The following is an 11,007-nucleotide window of genomic DNA, read 5'->3' as shown; positions in this document are numbered from 1 at the left end:
TCCCTTGTGACTTAACCAGGGTAATTTAATGTGATTTACTATAAATACCGAATGCAAATAAATTTTACCTTTATTGTTATATCGTCTTCATTAGGGTGTTTCTTTGTAGATTACTCATAGGTTAATCCGAAATAAAACTGCCAAATAGATCTCCACCTTTGTGAATTATTTACCTAGAGAATTAAGAAGATGAAAAGAGTATCACACAACGCATAATTCTATTTTCATTAATTTTTGATAATTATGTTAACCCGAACTCATCTGCAATATATGATGCAACAATACTAATTTAACTTCAACACAAATAAATAATTGAAAAGCCAATAACGCAAATATACTCAGCAAATATTCTGTTATAAAAATTTCATTTATTCGCAAGAGAAAAATCAGACAACTATGAGCTATTCTTAGAATTTGATTCTGCTTGAAGCTTGACAACTGTAAGAATTAAACTTTATTCAAAGATCAATTCAACTTTGACTTTTTATTTGTTCCTTTATTTATTTATTTATATTAGGACAAGTTACTATCTGGAAAATCAGTAGACTTCTCATGGAGCATGATATCGTCATGCATGGCTTCTTCCATGCGTGCTTGGAGTTTTTTAGTTCAAAACATTACTGCTAACATATAATATCAATCATTTTCTCTGCATGTTTTTCTATTATAAATTTGGATGTGGAGAACAACGACTACGCCTAAATTTATTAATAAGTTGAGTCAAGTGGCGAAGCCATAATTGAGATTTGAACATTTAATTTAAAGTAATTTTTGGACCCTTTTACTTATACTAACAAAAGTTCCTATGTCAAGGGAATTTAATAGTTTTTGTAGATAATATATTAACCCTATTTGCACAGTATAAATTTTTGATGAAAGAGATTCAATTAAAGCTACTTACCCTTACTAGCTCCACCCGTGAAGTAGATTATGTTAATCGTTCGTGCACATTTGCTTACACTTAAGCCGGTCTCAATTCCAAATTATTGAAGTAAAGTTTTAATTTTGCTAAAAGAAAAGAGATCCTTCTTTTTTAGCTTTTAATTTCCCACTATTGACAAGCTGAATCGAGAAATATTAGGATAAAAATATCATAATAGGAGAAGTATACCAAGCCATGAGCAGATTTAAAGGGTCGACTACGGGTTTACATGAATCCAATATGAATCCCGTTATTATAGTATTAACTTGAGGTTGTTGTCGGAACCATTTAATGGACATGAAGTAATTTTGATCTTTATTGAAAAAAAAAGATATAAAAAAATAAAGAAAAAGGAAAACTATAAAGCAACATAGAATTAAAACTTATCACTTGTGGGGTTTCTCCGTCTCTTACATCACGGAAGAGGACATGAGTAAAACCAATATATATATATATATTTTTAAATATAAAGAAGAAAGTGGAGGTGAGAGCAACATTAGCCTATTTTCCCACAATCCCTTTCCTCTTTCTTTTTCCCAATTGTGGTTTGTCATTTGAAAGTCAACATTTAACGGATTTTTTCTTAATATTTTTCATTTTACACAAACAACTGCTGACTGTGGGCTTTTTCAAGTTGAGGTCCATTCTTATGGGCCCTTTAATAGTGACCTTCGGCTGTGTACCTTCGCTTTCATGGGCCTCACCTTTTTCATCTTATTACCCACTTGTAAATTGCTCACTATTTTCTCTTTTCTTCTTTTCTGCATAAAGCTGACTCCCCCCCCCCCCGCTCACACACAGTAGTTACACAAAGATATCTAGGTAAATTTCCTTAGAATATGAGATTTGCAATCTTGAAAATAAGACATTACAATGACATTGATATAATGTAAAAAAATTCTTAGACCGACGTTGTATATAATTTAAATTCTATCTCTCTGTAGTCTGTATAGAGAGAAAGGGAAAATACAAAATCTGTATATCTTGTTGACTCAATAGTGAGTCTTTTCTTAGATATTTGCTATTGTTTTACTGATATTTGGTACAAATAATTAGGACACAATCTTGGATTTATTTTTAAGAATCTATTCCATATAGTGCCAGGCATGCAGCTTCACTTTTCATTAATTCCAGAATGATTTTAGAATTTATATCCAAGACTCAATTTATCTTTTTTATTTTAAGATCCAGGAATTGTAATTGAAAAAATGTATGGAAATGTATGTGTTACATCTTACATAGTAAAGAACAGGAAAACAGCTTTTGTTATGTGAACTTTGGTCCCTTTCTCATCATTTTCTTGTAGCGTACACACGTCCAATATGTCCCCACCTTTCAATAACAATAAAATTGCAAAAGTCTATAATTTAATTGAGACCTCCACATATATAAAAAGAGAAAAACTTGTAGGATTTTATCACGATCCAAAATTTACAAGTTTTGATGACACCTAACCTGACTCGTTTGGTCAGCCAATTAACAGTTAACACAATTCTGATAAAATAAATGTGATCAACAATTGATATAGCTGGATTCCAAACAGTGACCTAAAGACGGGTAATACAAGACATGAGCTACTAAAACTAGATTATTGCAAAAACGGATATGAAATAAATTCAACATCTGTTTGAAATGTACTTAAACAAAATTCAACTCTAGAACTACCCAAGGACAAGTGGTAGCCACATCTGGAAGGCACAAACATCTTCAGAGTCAGCTCCCGACATCACTCGCAACTCTGTTCCAAAATCTGCACGCAAGATGCAGAAGTGTAATATGAGTACAACCGACCCATGTACTCAGTAAGTATCTTGTCTAACCTCGGTGAAGTGATAAGGCTTTTAAGTTAAAAGATACTCACTGATATAACATGTACAGAAGACTAGCACTAGAACAATATAACGGAATGGAGCACAAGGAAACAATTATGCGAAGCAGTAAATGATTTCTAGAAGAACCGCGATTAATATTCCTCAATATCACGACCAAACCTTTCCTAGAGCGATAACCAACAAATTACAGTAATAAATCCATAACTTTAATAGTGTGAGAAATATACCTAAGACATCAAATTCAATGGCACGGTAACACCCTTCATGCATTTGTCTCATCCTCACCAAATATACATGTAATAGTACCAACCAGGTGAAAGGAATGCTGATAACAGTAATGACAAGGTAGGAAACATAGAAATAATAACATCAATTAGGAAAGAAGAGCATAATTTCACCTAACTAGCAGGGTAGAAGGCATAGATGTAGATATAACAAATAAGAGGAGAAGGCATGATCTTTATAAGCTAACAAATAGAGGCATGAATGGCTAACATGGTAGAAAGTTTATACTAAAGTGCAACAAACTAGATACGACATGGATGTAGATATAACAACAGGAAGTAGGCACGATATTTGCAAGTTAAACTAGTAGAAGGCATGGAAAACACAACAAGAATTAAGATAGAGAACAAAGACAGAACAATAACGACAAGTCACATAGGAAACATAGGTACGACAATAATAGCTCAAGGTAAAAGGCATGAACGTATACAGAAGGAAAATATATCACAACATAATGCATGTCCCTCGTCCTTGCCTGCACGGAAACACCCTTCGTGCCATGAACTCGTGATAATATAAAGCATGATAATATAAATAAAATGGCACGACATCACCCTTCGTATTTTTTACTCTCAAATGAAATGGCACAACATCATGCTTCTTGCTTTACACTCAAATAAAATGGCACGACATCACCCTTCGTGCTTTACACTCAAATGAATAGCACGACATCACCCTTCGTGCTTCACACTTTTCTTCACATGATACTATATATACAATGGTACGACATCACCCTTGGTGCTTTGCACTCTTCCTCACCAAGCATATGTATATTAATTACAAGCAAGGTGGGAAGCGTGAATAACATTAAGGAGAGTGATTAAACGAATGTTCCAAATGAGTCTCAATCCCAACTTTCAAGCCGATAATAGTTCAATAAACCCTCAGGAACCTTATTGTTCAAGTATTTCAACAATTATCAAAATGAGCTACAACTAAAGTATAAAATCTATTATCTCAAGAATAAGGATCATAGTAATGTATTGGTGATTAAGCATAATGATGAACGAATTAGACACATCAATATTTTTTAACATCCCGTCAATTTTTAATCAAGTTATAATAAACTAAATCTTGGGTTCTAACATTTAATTCCATATTCTTAGTAATCTAGAAGTCAAGTAAGACATGAAGCAAGAAGGTCACATAATTCTACAAGGCACAATTTATAGTATAGTTTACCCCCAAGCATGATTAACCCTGGCACATGCATATATGCTCGTCACCTCATATATGTATCAATCCCGCATGTAGCAAATAATGTTAAATAGTAGAAAAAATTTTCTTAACAAAGTTAGGCAAGATACTTACCACAATTCGGCCAACTCAATAATAAAATTGGCTTTTCCTTTATAAATTCACCTCCGCTCGGCTCAATCTAGCCAAAGATGACTTAAATAAATCACACAATGCAAGAGAAAATAATTTCCATTAATTAAGCTGTGATCTTTATACAATTTCTAAAAAGTCAACAAATGTCAATCCCGAGTTCAAGGGTAGGTCTTGATTACCTATAGCCCCACGAGTCCATTTACGTGTTTTGTTTCCAAATCCGAGTTCAATTCGACTCTCAAATCCCAAATTTTTATTTTTCAAAACTTTCACAAAATCTCTAAATTTTTTCCTTAGATTCTCATGAATTTGATGTTAAATCTAATATATAATCACGATATATACCTGAAAGTTTATTAAAATTACTTATCCAATAGTTTGGTAGGAAACTCCCTTCACAAAATTGCGTCACATCGAGGCTAGGGTTCAAAATATATCAAAATAAAACTAAGTCTCGGAATACTCAGCTATATGTAGGCTGCAGATGTCGCATTTGTGAACCCCGCAAAAGCGGACAATTCATCGCAAAAGCGAGCCAGGCGGAGTTCTGCTAAAGTCGCATTTGCCTCCAAAATATTGCAAATGCAAAGACAGCTACCATCGCAAAAGCGAACATCTCACACTCGTAAATGCGAGGAATATCTTAGCAAATGCGAAGCCTTCCCCAGCAGCCCAATTTCGCAAGTGCGAGGGCTACTTCACAAATACGATAACTGCATTTGTGACAAAAATGGAATCGGCACCAACACTCAAAAAGTCATATAAAATCATTCCGAAACCAACCCCGAAACTCACCCAAGCCCCCGAGGCTCCAAACCAAACACCCACGCCAGTCCAAAAATATAACACAAACTCGCTCGCGCGATCACAACATCAAAATAACCTCTAGAATCACGAATCGGATGCCAAAACGCATGAAAATCCCCATGAACTTCGAAAACCTCTAGAATCACAACCACACGTCTGAACCATATCAAATCAATTCCAAATGATGCGAAATTTTTGCAGACAAGTTCCATATGACAACACGGACCTATCCTAAGTTCCGAATCAAAAATACGAACCCGATAACCTTAAAGTCAACTTCTAGTCAAACTTATGAACTTTCCAAACCTTTAAATTTCCAACTTTCGCCAATTAGTGCCGAATCCTTCTAGAAATAGCCAAATGCAAATCCGGGCATAAAGCCGAGTCCAAAATCACCATCCGGACCTAATAGAACTAGCATAACTTCAATCCGAGGTCAAATGCTAAAAAGTCAAACTTGGTCATCTCTTCCAGCTTAAAGCTTCAATCATGAAGTTCACTCTTCCAAATCAACTCCGAATAACCTGAAAATCAAAATCGGCGATTCACACAAGTCATAATACATCGCGCGGAGATACTCGTGCCCTCAAACTAACGAGTGAAGTGCAAATGCTCAAAACGCCCGGCCGGGTCGTTACATTCTCCCCCACTTAAATATACGTTTGTCCTCGAACGTGCCAAGAGTCATTCCAAGGTCATCAAATCAAGGTATAACCTTACCATGCACATACCGGGGGTAATACCATGTCACTCTAATCCATATAAGCCTGAAGATACCACATAATTGAAGATCCTTAATTCGACCTTAGCCCGTAAGACTTAGAACCCAAATTTCCAACATCTGGAATTCCTTACAAGGACCAAATCTTGCATCTACACATTGTATAAGTCTGAACAAGCTATATTAAGTCATAACCATAACCCAAGATGTAATCACATGATATACCCCTTCACACCGATACTTACAGTAGTAATTGCTGACCACCATGGCTGCCCAAAAACAAATTCGGTACCTGTAGTAAACCTCATATCGATTAGAACCTTATTCAAAACCTTCATACACTGCCGATGATGAAAGAAACACACCGAATCTCTTAACCACTATCAATAAGCCAATAAGCTCACTCGTACGACTAGGGCCATTGCCCAAATCCTCAGCAACAATATAGTATCATTCTTCCAAACATTCTTTATCCCAATATGATAGTGCAAATCTCAGGTCTAGAAACTCATCTCAGCCAATACAAACAGCCCAGCTGACAAGTCTCACCAAAAATCATATGGAGCCCCACACAATGCGGTCCCATACACAAACAAGTATTAATTCAAACATGACAGATAATAGTAAGAAAGTTAAATAATAAGGCTACTAAGCCAATTAAGTAGGCAGGGTAATTTTAACATTTTCCTTTGAACTATTTTCAACAAGGTGAAAGCAAAATACACAAAATAAGCATAAGGAGTTATATTTCCTCATAGTACCATTGCGGCGCGCAACCTGATGCCATCATATCAGTCCACATAGGGTACCTATTGAGCCATAATACTCGGACTCATTGATCACATGTGCGTCAACATCAAACACGATAAGCTGCACCAATATAACCGTGGGAAGATGATTAGGCACAACAACACTAAGAAAGACAAGTACAACTATGGTGAAATAAGCAAGTCAATATCACGAGGGCTATCTTGCCCATAATGCCATAAGGCCCATATATAACCATAATATGCGTGCGAAAAATACGGGCCCGATGCCAACAAGATCAAATATTATTAAATTTCTTTAAATCCTTAAGTTTTCAATTTGACAATTTTTAACAAAAATTCATTACTCGGGCATACGCCCAAGTCCTATATTTTACTACGGACCCTCCGGGACCGTCAAAATACGGGTCAGGGTCCGTTCGCTCAAAATGTTGACCGAAGTCAACTAAAATTATTTTTAAAGACAAATTTTTTATTTTCTCATATTTTCACATAAAGGCTTTCCGGAAATGCGCCCCGACTGCGTACGCAAATTGAGGTTTTGAAGGCCTCAGAACCCCGAATTGGTTTCTAAAACACGAGATGACCTTTTGGGTTATCACATTCTCCACCTCTAAAACAACCGTTTGTCCTCGAATGGTCATAGAAAAGTACCTGAGCTAAGGAAAAGATGGGGATATTTGCTCCATATATCGGGCTCGGACTCCCAGGTAGCTGCCTCAATAGGCTGACCTCTCCACTGCATACGAACTGAAGGATAACTCCTCTATATCAACTGACGAACCTGTCGGTCTAGAATAGCTACCGGCTCCTTCACGTAGGTCAAATTCTTGTCCAACTGGACAGTGCTGAAGTCTAACACATGGGATGGATCATGATACTTAGAAAGCATGGACACATGAAACACTGGGTGCACTCCTGATAAACCTGGCGGCAACGCAAGTCGGTAGGCCACCTTTCCCACTTGATCAAGGATCTCAAAAGGCACGATGAACCTAGGGTTTAACTTGCCTTTCTTCCCAAACCACATCACCTCCTTCATGGGTGACACTCGAAGCAACACTCTCTCTCCGACCATGAATGCCACATCACAGACCTTATAGTCGGCATAACTCTTCTGCTTGGACTGAGCTGTATGAAGTCTTTCCTGATTGATCTTAACCTTATCCAAGGCATCCTGTACTAAATCTATACCCAATAACCGAGCCTCTCCCAGCTCTAACTATCCAACCGGTGATCGACACCGTCTACTATACAATGCCTCATAGAGAGCCATTTAGGTGCTCGACTGATAACTGTTATTGTAAGCAAACTCCGCTAACGACAAGAACTGATCCCAAGAACCTCCAAAGTCAATGGCACAGGCGGGGAACATATCCTCCAAAATCTGAATAGTACGCTCGGACTGTCCGTCCGTCTGAGGATGAAATGCTGTGCTCAACTCGATCCGCGTACCCAACTTACGCTGTACTGCCTTCCAAAAATGTGAGGTAAACTACGTACCTTAATCAAAAATAATAGACACGGGCACACCATGGAGGCGCACGATCTTACAGATATAAATCTTTGCCAACCGCTTCGAAGAATAGAAAAGTGCCACAAAAATGAAATGCACTGACTTGGTCAGCCTATCCACAATAACCCATACCGCATCGAACTTTCTCTAAGTTCTTGGGAGTCCAACAACAAAGTCCATAGTGATAAGCTACCACTTTCACTCACGAATCTCTATCTTCTGAAGCAACACCAGGTCTTTGATGCTCGTACTTTACCTGCTGACAATTCAGACACTGAGCTACGTATGCAACAATATCCTTCTTTGTAATGACCCGACCGGTCATTTTAAGAATTAATGCCCCGATCCCCTATTAACTGCTTTCCTCGTCCCTAAATGAGAGTTTAAGTTTTAGGATTTAGACCGTAGTCAGAGCAATATGAAGATGACCTCGGAATGGAATTCCATTGGTTCCGCTAGCTCCGTTGGGTGATTTCAGGCTTAGGGGCGTGTTCGGATTGTGTTTTGGAGGTCTGTAGCTTATTTAGGCTTGAAATGCCGAAAGTTGAATTTTTGAAGTTTCCGGTTCGATAGTGAGATTTTGATCTAAGGGTCGTAATGGAATTCTGAAAGTTGGAGTAGCTCCGTAGTGTTGAATGTGACATGTGTGCAAAATTTCAGGTCATTCGAACGATGTTTAATAGACTTTTTGATCGAAAGCATAAATTGAGAGTTTTTGGAGTTCTTAAGCTTGAATCCATGGTTAATTTGATGTTTCGATGTTGTTTTAGGTATTTTGAGGATTGGTATAAGTTTGGATAGTAGTATGGGACTTGTTCGTATTTTTGGTTGAGGTCCCGGGGGTATCGGGGTGATTTCGAAAGGTTGTCGGAAGAATTGAGAGTGGTTTGAAGCAGCTAAAGCTGCTGATCTCTGTCATAACCGCACATGCGGTTGGGTCCCGCAGGTGCAGAGCCACAGACGCGGTGCTAGAATTGCAAAAGCGAAAAAGAGGAGAGCCAGCAGGGACCACGGAAGCGGGCGCTTCATCGCAGAAGCGACACCGCATCTGCATAAAGATGGTCGCAGGTGCGGAAGCTGGGTTTTAATGAAATGTCGTAGATTCGACTTTAGTCCCGCAGAAGCGGGACATCAGGTGCGATCCCATGGTCGCAGAAGTGGATTTGCTGGGCAGAACATATAAATAGATGTTTTCGCGAATTTGAGTTATTTTTCATCTCTTTTCAACGGGAAGAAGCTTTGGGGAGCATTTTCAAGGGGGATTTTCAGAGGGATTCATTGAGGTAAGGTACCTGGTTCCTAAGCTCGTTATTATGGTGATTTTTATCATTGGAAGCATGAAGTTTGAAGGAAAATCAATGGTAAATTGGGGGTTAGGGCTTGGTTAGTTAGAGAGCTTGAGTGGTGATTTGAGGGACCATTTGAGGTCCGATTTTGGTACTTTTGGTATGACTAAACTCGTGACAGTATGAGGATTCTAAAAATATAAATTTTTACCCGATTCCGAGACGTGAGCTCGGGGGGTGTTTTGGTCATTTTTTCCTAATTTCACGTATTAGCTTAGAATTAATTAGTGGAATCAGTTACTTGAAGTTATATTTACATTATGCAATTGATTTGAATAGATTTGGGCCATTTGGTGACGAGTGCGTACTTGTGCTAATTGTTGAAAATCCTATTTTTCATTAATTAACTATAATTGTGTTTCTTTCCCTGTTTATATTACTTGCAATTTAAGCCTACTATTAGCTTAGGGAAGCATGTCTAATTGACTTAATTGCTTTACTTGCTCAAACTGCCTTATTTAGATTCTTTGTAGCATGCTAGGTTAGAAATGCCTGTTTTACCTTGGTACTAAATTTGTATTGAATTGAGTATTCTTCGTGTTGCTGTTGTGTGTTTACTTTGGGACTACGGGATGGTATCCCGGGAGATCCCCCTGCATGTTTACTTTTGGACTATGGATTTGTATTCCGGGAGACCCCCCTGCACTTTTATATTGGAACTACGGGACTGCATGTCGCGCCCCTTTTTTTCTCGCGAAATCGGGCTTGTGACATTTGGAAGGACAACTCGTTCCCTTTTGGGAATTGGGTTTTAGAACTTGAAGAGTCGCCACCTAATGATTAAGTGCATTAGGACACTAAGAAGAGTTTGAGTTTGAAGAACCAGAGTTTGGGTAAGGGCTAGAAATTATCTCGAGGGGAAGGTGTTAGGCACCCCTCAAGATCCACTAGTGTGGTTCCCGGCCATGTTACAATTGTGACTTCACATAATCAAATAAGCAATTAAGGGCCTCAAATAGAAGGGGATTTTCACATATTATTGCAATCAAATTGAAAGTTTGAAGAGAATAAAGAAAGCAGAAATTTTAAGGAAATAGTTCGGACAATAAAACAAGTTAAAAAGAAAGGGGGTCCTAGGTTTACAAACAATATGGATCACATCAATGCAATGCCCGGTAATCACTTCCCAAAAGAGGGGTTACATGTGGTATTAGCGCACCAGTCATCATATCCATATCTACCCTTTCCCACCCCGTTAAGGTATTAAGCGCAAAATAGTATCATTACTTATTTCATGCTGGTACCCGCCCCAACCCTATCAGTCCCAGAGGCATTTGGGACTACTAGTCCTAAAGGGAAGGGAGATTTGGTTTTCAGAGTTTTAAAAGGACAAAATTCTAGGACGACAATCAAAACATCTAAGGCAAGTATGGGGAGAACACATAACAGTTTAAAGGGCTCAAGCAGGCCTCCTCAACTTAAAGACAGATTGTTTAGCATGTCTTGCATGTACTTCTTATGGTCTGAATTAAATTAAAG

The sequence above is a fragment of the Nicotiana sylvestris genome, chromosome 4, assembly GCF_000393655.2.
Source record: "Nicotiana sylvestris chromosome 4, ASM39365v2, whole genome shotgun sequence".
NCBI lineage: Eukaryota > Viridiplantae > Streptophyta > Magnoliopsida > Solanales > Solanaceae > Nicotiana > Nicotiana sylvestris.
This window is presented reverse-complemented; position numbering follows the sequence as displayed.